Source organism: Triticum aestivum, chromosome 3B, assembly GCF_018294505.1.
Source record: "Triticum aestivum cultivar Chinese Spring chromosome 3B, IWGSC CS RefSeq v2.1, whole genome shotgun sequence".
Lineage (NCBI taxonomy): Eukaryota > Viridiplantae > Streptophyta > Magnoliopsida > Poales > Poaceae > Triticum > Triticum aestivum.
Genome location: NC_057801.1, coordinates 372,531,940 through 372,549,719, shown reverse-complemented (window position 1 = coordinate 372,549,719; position 17,780 = coordinate 372,531,940). Strand labels below are relative to the sequence as shown.

Sequence of the window (17,780 nt, the reverse complement as noted above, 5' to 3'; positions counted from 1 at the left end):
AAATTCATGAACGTTTCTCCACAAAATTGATGAACTTTTTCCAAATTTGCAAAGTTTTTTTTCAAAATCCAGATTTTTCTTTCCAATTGGTGAATTTTTATTTCAAAGTCATGAACTTTTCCTTCAAAACCAATGAACATTTTTCAAAATAGATGAACTTCTGTTTCAAAATCCGTGATTTTTTTTCAAATGGGTGAAGTTTGTTTTTGAAATCATGATTTTTTTGAATCCATGAATTTATTTTAGTTTGTGATTTTTTTTTCAAATCCATTTGGTTTTTTTAAGTCGTGAACCTTTTTTTGTTTTTTTGCACAAAAAATGGACTTCCGGTTGTTTCTAAGTCAAGTTGACCAGTCAAGCATTGACCAAGCGACCATGTAACGCATTGGATGGGTTGGCCGAGTACCGTGTGCCGTGTGGACACTAATTGCTCAACCAGCGCCTGAAGCGCTAATGGCAACAGGTTTCAATATACGTGGTAGCCTATGTGGGTTTTCAGCACATTTGAGGCCCATGGGTATGGAAATGGGCCAGTTGCAATCCTCGACGGATATCACGGTCTAGGTTTCGGAAACTGCTCCAGCATAGCTGATATCCATGGGTACCCGTTAGTTGTAGCACGACGTTGTCTCAAAAAAGAAGTGGCAGCACAACGACTATATCTTGCTAATAGCGAGTCTATGGGGGGAATTCCTATTTGCCGCACATTGCGCTAAATTGTCGGGGCGCCGCACACCCTTCGCTCGTATTTGAGCCAGCCCTTATAAGGTGTTCTATTTCTACGACTCCGCGGGATCCCCTCGACCACCGCTCCTCTTTCCTTCCTTCCTCGTGTGACTAGCTGCTTCTTCTTCTAGATTGGACTACTTGTTCCTCTCGATTCACCGTCAATCCTTGCTCCTTTGTGGCTCTCGGGGCGGTAGGTGCTCTCACTCTTCTTCTTCTCCTCATCCCTTCGTCATCTCTCTCGGGTAGTAGCTAGGGTCTGCTGATCTTTTTTTGTTGGCAGATGGTGATTCCTGTCTAATTTGTGAAGCAATAGCACTTCAATTTGGCGGTTCTTGCTCCAGGTTCGTCAGATCCAATGCCCCCTAGTGTTTTCTTGTTTTTCTTCAAGTTCCCTAGGTAGTTCAATTATGTTGGGATTTGTGTTTACCGTCTTTATCTACAGGCTTAGGTTAGATCTTGCAGTTTGTGGTTGTTCGTAATCTACACAGAGTGAAGGTAAGTAATTTGACTGTTTTTATGTTCTGGTGCTTGTTAGTTTTGTATATATGCTTTTTTATTTCTCAACAGAATGCTTTTTTATAATGCTTTAATTCCCAGTTCACAGATTCTGCAGTGCTTGGTAACAAAAAAATCACATGCAACAAATAATAGGGTTAATTGGATCTATGCTGATGAGGACATGACTACCTTGGATATGACCAAAAATATTGCATATATGCATATTTGTCAGGTGATTTCTAGTGCAAACTATTCAATAATCTATTTATGTTATCCAGAACAAAAATACTTCACACACTTTTGTGTTTTGTCTAATTGCAGGTGTATGGGACATTTGTACAATCCACATATGAAGATAAGGAAGAAAGAGATGTTTATTTGCTGTCCAAAAAGTTCTCTCACGTCACTTTTGGCCCAAGAGAAGTTAGAGTCCAAGTCTCTCACGTTCTGGATTCAGATTCGGACTGCACAGACACACCTGACTCAAAACGCACACAAGTTTTTCATACGGACTCCGAATTGGGTGATTCTTTTTTTGTTGGAAACTAGATTTCGTGCACTTTCCAACCCAATTAGAATCACCTTCAAATTCGTCCGGAGCGTTGAGTTGTGGACGAAACAATCTGATGCTGCAGCAGAATCCGAGTCAAACTACAAGTCCAAAGGTGTTACATCACCTCCACTTGGGCCCATTGGCCTTGTACGACCTAGATTTAGTTTTAGGCTGCCTTGGGACGTCCTCCCACCTCCTTGGCCTCCACCCCTTGCTCCTATATAAGTAGATCCATCTAGTAGCTTTTCCTTGGGTTTTGTTTAGATTAAAGGTTCGCCATAGCTGCAACTTCGCGTACTTCGTTTGTGTTCAACGACCAGACAAAGGCGTCACAGAACCCCACCTTGATCAATAAAGCTTTCATCTTATATTCGCAATATCCAGATTGCAATCTCAGTTTCTTGCTTGTTCTTCGTTTGCTCGCAGGAAACAAACCCTCGTGGTCAGGTTGATCGTGCTCCGGCGTGGTCAATAACCTCTCGGAGTTGGTTTAGCGATTGCTAAGGCGCGACGTCCTCGCACGTTCGTAGTCGGATCGTCAAAGTCGACTGCCACCAAAGCGATATCCATCATCTCATCGAAAGACGAGACACCTTTGCCTCTATCAAGTGGTATCAGTTTTAAGGTTGCTCGGTGAGAATTTCCAGTTTTTCTTAGATTAGATTTATTTTCTTACCTATTGTCCAAGAAAAAGCCACAAAAAAAGTTAGATCTGTTCATCCTTTATCCAAGCCAGTCTGAGCCTTTGCAATTTTCTATTCATTGCTTGCATAGTTGAATTATCGGTTGCATCGTCGTGTCAGTTGCTGGTCTTTGTGTCTAGTTCCTTTAGAGTTTTGAGTTCTGTTCACATTAGTCACGCCGCCGCTGCATCATTATCCGTTCCGCTGTCCACCATCCCATCTATTAATTTCCACCACGTGCTATGCACTGTTCATTGTTATAATCATAGTTGAGGTCATTCACATCTTCGCCTGATCCAATCTGCATCTTATCTAGTTTGTCTTGGAAAGAGGGAGAAAAAAAAGATAGAGAAAAAAAAGAGAAAAAAAAGGAAAGAAAAAGAGAGAGAAGAAAAAAAAAGCGTGAGAAAAAAAAAGAGAAGAAAAAAATTGGATCTATCTAGAATCAATCTCGTACCTGAATTCGGATTAGAATCTGTTTTGCGCACTGTTCAGTAAAACAGGTGTATCTTCCTCATATGAAGTCCGTTTTGGCTCCGTGAGTACTCAAATTGAAGATAGCGACGAGCCGCATCTAAATAGTTGCAGAAGCTAGTTTAATATTTGACACCTCAAAATCGGCTTCTAAATAGGTCTTTTTGCCCTCCGAAGTTCGTGAACACAGCTTGTTCCAATTTTTCAGGCTAGTTTTAGAATTCTTTGACTCCTCATATCAACTCGGAATTGAGTGATTCTTTTTGCATTGGAAAGCTTGAGTTAGTAGCATTCTTTGAAAGAATTTATCAGAAAATTGTCTCAAACTTTTCAAGAGGAAAGTTGGAGAGAGAGTTGTTGTATTGCTTGGCAGTTGTTTTTCATCATTATCTTCACTGTCGTTGTGATCTTCACTTATATCTTGCTGTCAAGAGCTACTTAGTATCCTTCATTGATGCTAGTTGTGCTATGCCGTGACCTCATTAGTGTTCTAGGCTCGCGTCTCTAGTCCGGTCTAGCCTAGGACCAGCACAGTACCGTCGTTGAACGTTTATTCAACATTGCATCTTTGAATTGATTATTGCTAATTTTTTGCTACCATATATAGCCAACCCAGCTCCACATATTTCTACACCGTGTATACGTACGCTCCCTTGTCAATCGCTTTACTCAATATTCGAAGTTACTTGACACCGCTGGTTGCCGATCACCGCCTGCTGCATGGTAAGAACTTGTAAGACATTGATATTTGCTTTACTGTGAGCGTTTTACCACCACATCCTAGTAGTTATAGGAACATTATTTTTGGGTTTTGTTTCTTGTTCTACTAATCATGACAGGATCCAGAGTCAATTCATGGGCTTTGTCGATCGCGGGAGACGTGCCACCACCTTTGCAAATACCACAACCGTCACGAGAGGTGCACAAACATCCAAATGCACATGATCAGGTTAATGTATCTATACCACCATTTAATGGCCATTTTAAACCTGCTTTATATATTGAATGGGAGTTCGACATAAAAAATATATTTGCTTCCCATAATTTCGATGAACATAAAAATGTTAAGGTTGCGGTTGGTTTTTTCACTGGTTATGCTTTGATTTGGTGGAGTGAATATTGTCAGTTACACCCTGATTATATACCTACTACTTGGGATGATTTGAAACTTGCCATGCGACATACTTTCGTCCCTACTTATTATACTCGTAACATGATTAAGAAGTTGCAACACTTAAAACAAGGTAGTGAAACTGTAACAAAATATTATGATGATTTACAAACTACCTTGTTGCATTCCTCTTTAGAAGAAAGTGAAGATGATTTTATGGATAGATTTTGGGGAGGATTAAACCGTGATATTCAAGAGATACTAATTCATGAAGAGTGTTATCCTATGGACCATTTGTTTCATCTTGCTTGCAAAGCTGAACAGGAAATAAAACGACGTGTTGGCCACGAGGAGAACAAGCGCACGGTGCACATTCCAAGAGTTGATATGATTGTTCCTTCAACTACTATGCATACTATGACAACCATATCCGTTGTTGTCAGGACTACATCACCTCCACCATGTGACACATCGCCCCCGAGAGTGGCTACATCATCTGAGTTGATCATAAGAGGTAATGACAAAGGTACTGATCTTCCATCTCTACATGAGAATGATGAATGCCTTGTCAATTTGAATGCACCATCTGATGAGCTACCCACTACTTTGATCACACCACCTATTTTAGAGGACTACGTTGATAATTTGACTTTGCCATGTGATCAAACAACTGAAATACCAACAATTTTGAGTGCACCCATTGAATTAACTATTGATGCAAAAGAACCAATGTTTAATCATTTTGATATGACCTCTAATCTTGGTGATGATTCTGTGTTGAATGACTTATTGCATGTTTGCTTATTTAAGCATGTTGTAGCATGTAAATTTGATGCAAGTAAGGTTTATTCACCAATGTTGGGATGGTTTAATGATGAACATTGTCAATCTTTTGAAATGAATAAGAGCTTCACTTATATGTGCAAACTGAGTTGTAATATTTTCATGCCTTCTACTTCTTGTGCTAATTTTTTGGCTTTAGATTTTATGAACTATGCAAGTTACTCATCTATTCATGTGTCATATATGCAAAAATCAAGGGAAGTAAAAATGGATGACATATACATATACAACATGTACACCTTGTCTCTTTTATTAGCCACATTTCAGATTAAGCAACGCCGAGGACGGCTTTATTTTCAAGAAGGGGAGGATGATGAGGACATGACTACCTTGTATATGACCAAAAATATTGCATATATGCATATTTGTCAGGTGATTTCTAGTGCAAACTATTCAATAATCTATTTATGTTATCCAGAACAAAAATACTTCACACACTTTTGTGTTTTGTCTAATTGCAGGTGTATGGGACATTTGTACAATCCACATATGAAGATAAGGAAGAAAGAGATGTTTATTTGCTGTCCAAAAAGTTCTCTCACGTCACTTTTGGCCCAAGAGAAGATAGAGTCCAAGTCTCTCACGTTCTGGATTCAGATTCGGACTGCACAGACACACCTGACTCAAAACGCACACAAGTTTTTCATACGGACTCCGAATTGAGTGATTCTTTTTTTGTTGGAAACTAGATTTCGTGCACTTTCCAACCCAATTAGAATCACCTTCAAATTCGTCCGGAGCATTGAGTTGTGGACGAAACAATCTGATGCTGCAGCAGAATCCGAGTCAAACTACAAGTCCAAAGGTGTTACATCACCTCCACTTGGGCCCATTGGCCTTGTACGACCTAGATTTAGTTTTAGGCTGCCTTGGGACGTCCTCCCACCTCCTTGGCCTCCACCCCTTGCTCCTATATAAGTAGATCCATCTAGTAGCTTTTCCTTGGGTTTTGTTTACATTAAAGGTTCGCCATAGCTGCAACTTCGCGTACTTCGTTTGTGTTCAACGACCAGACAAAGGCGTCACAGAACCCCACCTTGATCAATAAAGCTTTCATCTTATATTCGCAATATCCAGATTGCAATCTCAGTTTCTTGCTTGTTCTTCGTTTGCTCGCAGGAAACAGACCCTCGTGGTCAGGTTGATCGTGCTCCGGCGTGGTCAATAACCTCTCGGAGTTGGTTTAGCGATTGCTAAGGCGCGACGTCCTCGCACGTTCGTAGTCGGATCGTCAAAGTCGACTGCCACCAAAGCGATATCCATCATCTCATCGAAAGACGGGACACCTTTGCCTCTATCATATGCCATTGCAACTTTCACTGATTCAAGAAATGCCATTACAAAAACATGACTTAGATACGTGCCACTCCATCTTTATCATACTTGTACTTATGCCATTTTCTACAATTAAGAGAATAACCCTTCAAACAATACATGTATTTTAGTTTGTACTGTGGTATTTGCCATAATACCCCTATTTTCAACTTTTGGCAGAACTTTTGGGTCTTTCGGGCGGCAAAAATTTCGAACATGTCATTTTAAAAAAAAAACTTACAGAAAATTAAAAACACTAATATGGGTCTACTATTCTAATATGAACATTTTTTGAATTTGCGAACAAATTTTGAAAACTGTAGCATTTATGAATATGTGAACAAATTTGGATACAGGAACATTTTTTAGAATTCCCAAACATTTTTTAATTTGTGAACAAAAACAAAACATGCCAACATTTTTTGAATTTGTGAACAAATTCTGATAGATGATTTTTTGGAATATGTGAACAAATTTTGAAAGAGAAAACATTTTTCTAATTTGTGAACAAAATTGGAAAACGGGAAGAAAATTTGAAATTCCTGAAGAAAATTTAATGAACAAAATTTGGAAACAGAACATTTCTTTGAAATTCCCAAACATTTTTTATTTTGTGAACAAACTTTAAAAGTGTGAATTTTTTTTGAATCGCGAACAAATTTTGAAATTGGAAACTTTTTGTTTACAGTAGTTTTTTTGGATTTCCATGTACTTTTTTTAGTTAGTAACTTTTTACAAAAACCAAGAACATTATTAGAACTTAGGAACTTTTTTTGCCTCCCAAGAACATTATTTGGATTTCCAAGGACTTTATCTGAGTTTGCGAACGTTTTTGAAATCCCAAAAACATTATATGAATCGATGAACATATTTTTCATATCCAAGAAAATTATTTGAATTAAAGAACAAATTTTGGATTTCCAATAACATTATTTGAGTTTACGAACATTTTTTGGAATCCAAAGAACATTATTTGAATTGAGGAACATTTTTTGACTTCCAAGAACATTTTTTGAGTTAAACAACTTTGTTTGAGTTGATAAACATGTTTGGAAATCCCAAGAATATTATTTGAATTGAGGAACAATTTTTTGACTTCCAAGAACATTACTGATAAAGAACATTTTCTGCATTTCTAAGAACTTTATTTGGATTGACAAACATTTTTTTGAAATTCCAAGAGACATTATTTGAATGGATTTTTTTTATTTAGGAACACCTCTTGTAATTCCAATAGCTTTCTTTGGATTGACGAACATTTTATGAAACTCCAAGAACAATATTTGGACTGACGACCATTTTTTTAAATTCCATGAACATTATTTAAATCAAAGAACAATTTTTTGAATTTATGAACAATTTTAAAATTCCTATTGTATGAATTGAAATACATTATTTGAACAATAGAATTTTTTGACTTCAACTGTATGAGTATAAGGACAGTGGTTTGTAAGGAAATTTTTTGTTACAATCATTTGCTTTTGACTTCTACTGTATGGAAATCAATCATCATTGGAGTAATTTTGAAGGTGTTTTTGTGCCTATAATTTTTTTCTCTTCCATTCATCCCCTCTGTAGATAGAAAACAAACATACAACAAGTGTTAAGTTCTTGGTTTTGTTCAATGGTGTGTAGCTGGGCCTCATATATGTAAAATATTTTGGCCAGATGGGAGGCTGCGGCAACCGTTCACCTCTATGCAATTCGACCACGAAGAAGAATACAACCAAGTTAGTCAGTTACAATGTTGTTTCATTGTCCAGCCAACAATTCTTTATTTCATTCGAATGGAGAGAAAATGTATGTGAGCCGAAACTGAGAGCTATCGTCTGTATGCCCGATGTATTGTTATGTATGTACAAACTCAAAACTTGTAATTCGTTCTGTAAGGCAAGAATGTCATTTGTAATAGAGGAAGTTGCACATTATTTATTTAGCATGTTTGGAAAGTTGGAAAATGCAGAAATGTCTACATACTGTGCCCGGGAAGGGATTGTTGGTTTGTTAGTTTCTTCTTCCTCTTTCTAGTTCTACTAGTTCTATGCATCATGTCTTACCAGGACACACAAATTTCCGTAGTGCTGGTATCATAAAACTGAAAGTCTGTCAGGCCAGGGGTCTTACTTTGAAGGAACCATGCTAGCTTTGCACCCTTTGATTCTGCAACGGCTAGCTATGAATTCCAACCACATGGTTAGCACTTGATTTGCTCTACAAATAAATTACTCGTCATGATTGTAACAAAATATTTTTTATAAGAAAGTAACTAGTAGTTTGTAAGGTACCCATTTTTTGTGCCAGAAATGAGAATGTACCCAACTTAGCATCTTTTTTCTTTTATTCTGTAGTCCAGGTTTACATCACTAATTATCTTTTTAACTGCAAGCAAAACTCCACTGCCAAGATAGATTTCCAACTGCAAAAAATAGTTCCATCGAAAGATGTTTCCTCCAGTTTCATTCATGTCAATAGAAATATGTTTTTATGTTGTTTCCCGGAGTTTCCCAATGAAAATTTTGTGCTCCAGTGATAGTTTCCTGCTTACTTTCATTTACTGCAGAATAGTTTCAGTCATAAAGAAATCGTTTCATATTTGTTTCTTTGCACTGAACAGTAGAAAGTCTTTATGCTTTCCATTGAAACAGAAGAAACCGAAACAATTTACCATCAGGTTATCATGTACGAAACAGTTTACTTTCCCTGTAAGAATCAATCTACCATATGAAGGGAACAAAAACGCTCTATCCGGCGTCTTCGCTAGCACGCAAAACGGAGGAAACATAAAACGGTCCAGAAAGCCTGCCAAGTGGAGCCTCTGTGCGTAACAGTGACTACTTGACGCAAAAAACGTCATATAGGAACTCCCAATAGGAAATTCCAGTCTATGGTGCCCTCGCCTGAAGATTTCACCTTTGCTCAATAGATTTTGGGCCAGCTAATTTGTCATATGTTCTTCGCTCACGCTGATTGCTCGATGGTGGCTGCGTTCGCTCTGGTTTACTTCGTGTTTTTTCTTAACTTCGGTTTCCTTTCTTTCTTCATCACTCTTTCTACCAATTTTTTTCATTGTTTCTGCATCGATTTATTTGTTTATTTCTCGATTTTGTTTCATTTTTTTCCTATTATTTCCTTTTTTGGTTTTCTTCGGCTCTTTTGTTTCTTTCTTGTTTTTCTCGGATTTTCTTGTTTTGTTGGTTTCATTTTCTTTGGCACCTGTTTTCCTTTGTTTTTTTTATTTGGTTTCATTTTTTTCTTCATCCATTTTTGTTTTTCCTTTGTTATATTTCGGGTTTTTCCATTTTTCTTATGTTTCTTCGCCGATTTTCATCATTTTTTATTTTTTTCAACACATGTCTGGTTTTTTTAGTGCTTAGTGTATAGTTTTTTAGTTTATGAGTGAAACCTTTTCCTGATACATGTTGTACATTTCTCCTTAAACAGTTTTCTGATACGCGTTGTACATTTCTCAAATACATGATGTACATTTTTCCTTAAATACATGTTATTAACTCTTTTTGAATATATGGTCAACATTCTTCTTAAATACACGCAGGACATTCTATAATGGTAATTATTTTATCCAAACTACGAGCACATTTTTTATGCTGCATAAACATTTTTAGAACTTTCACAGACATTGTTTTTGGAAACACGCAAAAATTTCTTTGAAAATATCACGTACATTCATTTAGTGGCAATAAATATTGTTTTAAACTATGCAAAATTTTCTTTATACTTTATAAATATGTTTTTAAATGTCACAAACATTTTTTAAAATGTTAGAATATTTATTTAAAATTTCATGTAAAATTTTCTAATTGTACGAAACATTAATTTATTAGGCAAAGGCTTTTTGTATATTCTATACACATTTTCAAAATTTCACATACATATTTTTGAAATGCAGAAATATTCTTTTCAATTTGATGAACATTTTTCTGAAAGATGTCAACATTTATTAATTGTGCTTTTATACTATGTTAACATTTTTAAAATTTACATTTTTAAGAAAACTAAGCAAATTTAAGCTTTTAAAAATATATCCACTTAGAATATAAAAATAAAAATAAAAGTATGTCCCATGTCCCATTATGAGTGTAGTGTGCACTCATTCTTAGCCACGTTTAAATCGGATAATTTAAATTTTCTAAGAGAATCAACTCAGTATGATCTCTAAAGTTAATAAAAGCTAAAGATCACAAACCCATTTGTTTATTTTGTTCCTTGCAGTAATAAGCCATTTTAGAAGATAAATCAAACCATATATATGAGATATTTGGCATGGAAATCAAGTCCAATATTCTAGAAGTGCACAAAAGGCACCAGAAAAGAAGACGACACCTAGCACTAGTCAACCCACTTGTACCAGCGGTCGAACCGCTTGCCATCGCCTTTGTTATATGAGCACTAACAACTTCCGTGAAGACACCGAGGATCAGTTCGCAATGTGTCGGCCCAGAAACCCTATTCCGCACACGGTAAGCATATAAGGAGAAGATAACCCTTTGGAAGGCAGTTGCTCATCCACCAAGTCATCCCTTCGCAGCCCCACCGTTCCCATCTACAGACATTGTTATAGTTGTCTCCATGTCCATAGTGTTCATCCCCATTGCCATAGACATAAACTTGTAATTAAGAGCACTTCACATACAATGGCATTGTAAGGCTATCATCGATCATTCATCTTCCAGCACCATCTAAAATATATTTTTTCTGTGATTTGTTTATGATGTGCAAGTAGTCCCTTCATGCGAAAGGCTGAGACATAGTCTTGCAACCCCATGTATGTGCAACAAGATTGTTGGTTTACTTTAAAGTAACCTTATTTCTATGTGTTATGCAAAAAAAAATCTGTCTCTTGTATCTACCTCCTTCTAAGACCCAGAAGAGGTTAAGTGTAGAGAGGAGCGGAAGGCTATGTCGTACATCGGTGATAGTAAGATTGGTACAATAGATGAGAACATTCTCTAAAGTATAAAAGATGTAGTCATTAAATACCCACTGCATTGGTCTGGATTAGTCATTAATAATCATCGTAACTAGTATTGTGTCATCCTATAACCACATACAAAAGAGGGTGTAATCCAACTACCGCAAGTTCAGCATCACCATGAGGGGTTAGTATATACCATCTCATCAAAATAGACAAACCAACAAGTGTTTTGAAGCTGTAGCTACCAAAAAAATGTATGGCAGCATCATCGTCCTCGTCTTTTTCATCATCATGAACACCATCAACACCATAAATGACCAAAGCAGTAGTAGTAGTGCTTGCCAAGCAAGTCCTAAGTCAGAGGACCATATGCTCAACCCCCATGCCAATGAAGACAAGACCTTGTGCCCTGTTGTCCAACAGGTGGATAACAGCTACCCATCAGAACCTCCTAACTAAAGCCATCCATGTCCATGACAATGCTGTAGAGGGAAGCGTGGATGTCAACATATGTTTGCTCTTCCCGACGGTGGTTTCCACCTCCTTGACGACCTCGGTCATGCTCCTAAGACGTTGAGCTCCTATCCATCAAGCCTCCTCTCTTTCTCTCAGGAGTAGGGTCGTGATCGGCAGGGCCAACTTTGTCAGGGCCAACATGGATGATTAATTGTCTATGACTCCTAGGTGTCTGGTACTCAGGGATAGACATAGGCGAACCAAGAGACTCACTGGAGCCTATGTCATGCTTGCCTCTAGCTAGACCCGAGGAAGTTGGTTGCCTATGTGAGTGCTATGTTAGCTTACTGTGGTTAGGCCTTGGCAGTGTTCTGTCTCCAACAGAATCATGAAGGTGTCATGATCCCATTGTGCTCTGCTAAGGTCTCTGAGCTTGGACACCGGGATCCATCTGGCTCTCCACATCCCGAGGAGGTTGTACACTGGGTTGAGGTCACCTCTTGGCCATAGAACTCAAAGACCTTCTCGGCAACAATGTTGATGTGCACCTCCTCCCTTGTTAGTCCTCATCCCACTGAATATGATGTCACACATCTTGTTATGCATGATTGTGGACATGAAAGGCTTTCATTTCATTGTGATTTCCGTTCTCGTACGCCCTCATGGTTTCTTTTCTAGCCTTGATGGCCTCCTTATATGTAGCGCTAGTAGCGGCATTAGGCAATGCCACCACAAGAGATGGCTCCACAACATGGCTCTCAAACACATCTTAATCGTGGGGCATCCGATATAATTGCATGAACTAGTTCTCAGACAAGACAATGTATAAGTGCATCTAGTGCCCCTTTTGTGTTTTGGAGTATTGACGACAAAATGGTTAAGAAATAATGTGTCTGTGAGTGTACACAACAGAATAGTCCCTGAAGATTTGGTTTAACCATACATTGAATAAATTGGTGCACCCTTGAAGAAGTTGCCTAAAGAATTTGAACATGAAGACTTTATATTTTAGTAGTTCCTTTTCTTCTTATTTGACTCATGGGGAACACCGTACTATTAAAGGGGGTCTAGGTGATACATAGACATATTTTTGAAGTGATGCTCACACTATCGTATTTATTTGAGTGAGATTTGGGAAATCTCTTGCAGTGCAGTTCATTTTCTTTAGCGTGAGAGACAAAGTCTTCGAGACTCCATTGACAATATCCTCACCGAGGAGTTAGGAAATTAACAGTGTGGTTCTCCTACTGTGAGGAATTTCAGTGTCAAAACAATTCTGACCGTTTTTGAGCGAGTGCCAGCTCTCACGTGGATCTTATCCTAACAACGGTCACATCGGGAGGGCACACTGGTCTTTTCCTATCAGGTTGCACCCCAGCCATAAATAGTCGGCCCGACCACAGTTATCGATTGGCTACTCTGAGTTATTGCATGATAAATGCCATCTAGAGCAACCAACCCTCCAAAGAGTCTAAAAGAATCCTAAGTGAGTACAAACCTAAACACCAAGAGCCAAAGTGATTGAGCATCACCTAACAATATGTTCTATGCGATCCAAAGACTTATTACCTGTGAATATTCTTATCTTCTAGACGGTTAGGCGTCATGTTCTGAGAAATTTATACGTCTCCAATGTATCTATAATTTTTGATTGTTCCATGCTATTATAGTATCAATCTTGGGTGTTTATTATGCAATTATATATATCATTTTTTGGGACTAACCTATTAACCTAGTGCCCAGTGCCAGTTGCTGTTTTTTGCTTATTTTTTGGCTTTTCAAAAACAAATCACTATCAAACAGAGTCCAAACACTATGAAACCTTTTAATGATTTTTTATGAACCAGAAGGTACCCTAGAAGGTTCAGGAGAAGACCTGACGAGCCACGAGGGAGCAACAAGCTTGGGAGGCGCGCCAAGGGGGTAGGCGCGCCCCCAAGTTTTTGGGCCCTCGTGGCACCTCTTGATCTAATTCGGCCTCTATAAATTCCCAAATATTCCCTGTACATCAAAGAGCCACCCCAAATACTTTTTCCGCCGCCGGAAGTTTTTGTTCTTCATAGATCCCATGTGGAGACCTTTTCCGGTTCTCTGCAGGAGGAGGAATCGATCATGGAGGGCCTCTACATCAACCTTGATGCCTCTTCGATGATGTGTTAGTAGTTTACCACAGACCTACGGGTCCATAGCTAGTAGCTAGATGGCTTCTTCTCTCTCTTTGATCTTCAATACAATGTTATCCTCAATGTTCTTAGAGATCTATTCAATGTAATCCTTTTTTGCGGTGTGTTTGTTAGGATCCGATGAATTGTGGGTTTACGATCATATTATCTATGAATATTATTTGAGTCTTCTCTGAACTCTTTTATGCATGATTATTATAGCTTTGTATTTCCTCCGATCTATCCATTTGGCTTGGCCAACTAGATTGATTTATCTTGCAATGTAGAGGTGCTTTGTAATTGGTTCAATCTTGCGGTGCTCTATATCCCAGTGACAGAAAGGGACAAGACATATATTTGTATTGTTGCCATGAAGGATAAAATGATGGGGTTTATTCATATTGCTTGAGTTTACTTTGTCTACATCATGTCATCTTTCTTAAGGCATTTACTCCATTCTTTATGAACTAAATACTCTAGATGTAGCGAAACGTAGCATGCAATTTCAAAAAAATTCCTACGCTCACGCAAGATCTATCTAGGAGATGCATAGCAACAAGAGGGGAGAGTGTGTCTATGTACCCTCGTAGACCGAAAGCAGAAGTGTTGCACAACATGGTTGGTGTAGTCGAAGTTTCTTCATGATCCAACCGATCTAGTGCCGAACGGACGGCACCTCCGAGTTTAGCACACATGCGGATAGATGACGTCTCTTCCTTCTTGATTCAACAAGCAGGAGAGGAGAAGTAGATGGGATCACAACCAAAACGACGACATAGTGGTGGTGGTGGTGGTGGAGCAGTGATAGCGCTTCGCTAAGCATCGCCGGAACGAGGCGGTGGAACTACGGAGTAACGAGAGAGAGAGAGGGGCACCAAGGGCTTGGTGTGTCCTCTTGGGGCGCCCCTCTCCTCTATATATAGGTGGAGGGGCGTGGAAAACAGCCCCTCCAAGCCCTAGGGCGCAGCTAAGGGGGAGAGGACTTGGGCTCCAAGTCTAATCCTATTCCTACTAGGACTCCTTCCTATTTTGCCTTCCCTAGCCACATGGGCTTTTGAGTACTTGGTGCGCCTAGCCCAATAAGGCCAGGGAACCTCCCCGCAGCCCATGCTAGCCCTCAGGTCATGGTGAACCCACTTGTGGACTTCCTGACTCCTCCTGAATCCTCCGGAACCTTCTGGAAGCTTCTCAGTACAATACCAAAAAAACTGCACCTTTTTCCGGAACCCAAAATATGACTTCCTATATAAAAATCTTTACCTCTCGACCATTCCGAGACTCCTCGTGATGTCCCGGATCTCATCCGGGACTCCAAACAACATTTGGTTACCAATCATCAAATATACGATTAGTACTTTAGCGTCAACGAATATTAAGCGTGCGACCCTGCGGGTTCGAGAACTATGTAGACATGACCGAGACACCTCTACGGTCAATAACCAATAGCGGAACCTGGATGCTCATATTGGCTCCCACATATTCTATGAAGATCTTTATTGGTCGAACCGTTATAACAAAATATGTTATTCCCTCTGTCATCGGTATGTTACTTGCCCGGGATTTGATCATCGGTATCTTCATACCTAGTTCAATCTCGTTACTGGCAAGTCTCTTTACTCGTTCCATAATGCATCATCCCGCAACTAACTTATTAGTCACATTGCTTGCAAGGCTTCTTATGATGTGCATTACCGAGAGGGCCCAGAGATACCTCTCCGATACTCGTAGTGACAAATCCTAATCTCGATCTATGCCAACCCAACAAACACCTTCAAAAATACTTGTAGAGCATCTTTATAATCACCCAGTTACGTTGTGATGTTTGATAGCACACAAGGCATTCCTCCGGTATCCGGGAGTTGCATAATCTCATAATCTGAGGAATATGTATTTGACATGAAGAAAGCAATAGCACTAAAACTGAACGATCATTATGCTAAGCTAACGGATGTGTCTTGTCCATCACATCATTCTCTAATGATGTGATCCCGTTCATCAGATGACAACACATGTCTATGGTTAGGAAACTTAACCATCTTTGATTAACGAGCTAGTCTAGTAGAGGCTTACTAGGGACACAGAGTTTTGTCTATGTATCCACACGTGTATCAAGTTTCCGGTTAATACTATTCTAGCATGAATAATAAACATTTATCATGATATAACGAAATATAAAATAACAACTTTATTATTGCCTCTAGAGAATATTTCCTTCAGTCTCCCACTTTTACTAGAGTTAATAATCTAGTTCACATCACCATGTGATTTAACACCAATAGTTCACATCTGTATGTGATTAACACCCATAGTTCACATCACCATGTGACCAACAACCAAAGGGTTTACTAGAGTGAATTATCTAGTTCACATCGCTGTGTCATTAACACCCAAAGAGTACTAAGGTGTGATCATGTTTTGCTTGTGAGAGAAGTTTAGTGAACGGGTCTTCCATATTCTGATCCGTATGTATTTTGCAAATTTCCATGTCTACAATGCTCTGCATGGAGCTACTCTAGATAATTGCTCTCACGTTCAATACGTATCTAGATTGAGACTTAGAGTCATATAGATCAGTGCCAAAGCTTGCATCGACATAACTCTTTACGACAAACTCTTTATCACCTCCATAACCAAGAAACATTTCCTTAGTCCTTTTAAGGTAACTAAGGATAATTTTGACCGTTGTCCAGTGATCTACTCTTGGATTACTATTGTACCCCTTGCCAAACTCATGGCAAGGTACACAACATGTTTGGTACATAGCATGGCATACTTTATAGAACCTATGGCTGAGGCATAGGGAATGACTTTCATTATCTCTTTATCTTCTGCTATGGTCGGGTTTTGAGTCTTTTACTCAACTTCACACCTTACAATACAGGCAAGAACTCCTTCTTTGACTGGTCCATTTTTAACTCCTTCAAAATCTTGTCAAGGTATGTACTCATTGAAATATCAAGCATCTTGATCTATCTCTGTAGATCTTGATGCCCAATATGTAAGCAGCTTCACCGAGGTCTTTCTTTGAAAAAAAATCCTTTCAAGCTCTCCTTTATGCTTTCCAGAAAATTCTACATCATTTCCGATCAACTATATGTCATTCACATATACTTATCAGAAAGGCTGTAGTGCTCCCACTCACTTTCTTGTAAATATAGGCTTCACCGCGAGTCTGTATAAAACTATATGCTTTGATACACTCATCAAAGCGTATATTCCAACTCCGAGATGCTTGCACCAGTCCATAGATGGTTCGCTGGAGCTTGCACATTTTGTTAGCACCTTTAGGATTGACAAAACCTTCTGGTTGCATCATATACAACTCTTTTTTAATAAATCCACTAAGGAATGTAGTTTTGATATCCATTTGCTAGATTTCATAAAAGGCGGGAATTGCTAACATGATTCAGACAGACTTAAGCATCGATACGAGTGAGAAAATCTTATGGTGGTCAACACCTTGAACTTGTCGAAAACCTTTTGCGAGAATTCGAGCTTTGTAGATACTAACACTACCATCACCGTCCGTATTCCTCTTGAAGATCCATTTATTTTCTATGGCTCGCTTATCATCAAGCAAGTCAACCAAAGTCCACACTTTGTTCTCATACATGAATCCTACCTCAGATTTCATGGCCTCAAGCCATTTATCGGAATCTGGGCTCATCATCGCTTCTTCATAGTTCGTAGGTTCATCAAGGTCTAGTAACATGACTTCCAGAACAGGATTACCGTACCACTCTGGCATGGATCGTGCTCTGGTTGACCTACGAGGTTCTGTAGTAACTTGATCTAAAGTTTCATGATCATCATCATTAGCTTCCTCTCTAGTTGGTGTAGGCATCATGGGAACGGATTTCTTGGATGAGCTACTTTCCAAATTGAGAGAATGTACAATTACCTCATCAAGTTATACTTTCCTCCCACTCACTTCTTTCGAGAGAAACTCCTTCTCTAGAAAGGTTCCATTCTTGGCAAACTTGCCATTGGATTTGTGGTAGAAGGTGTACCCAATTGTTTCCTT

General features: G+C 38.8%; 1 long non-coding RNA gene across 1 annotated transcript; it reads left to right on the top strand.

The window, feature by feature from the left end:
- The first annotated feature begins 660 nt into the window (after positions 1-660).
- On the top strand, positions 661-8,260 carry LOC123065406 (uncharacterized). Its single transcript, XR_006431023.1, has 3 exons — positions 661-1,070; positions 1,172-1,224; positions 7,874-8,260. It is a non-coding gene; the product is annotated as an uncharacterized lncRNA (long non-coding RNA).
- Positions 8,261-17,780: the final 9,520 nt, after the last annotated feature.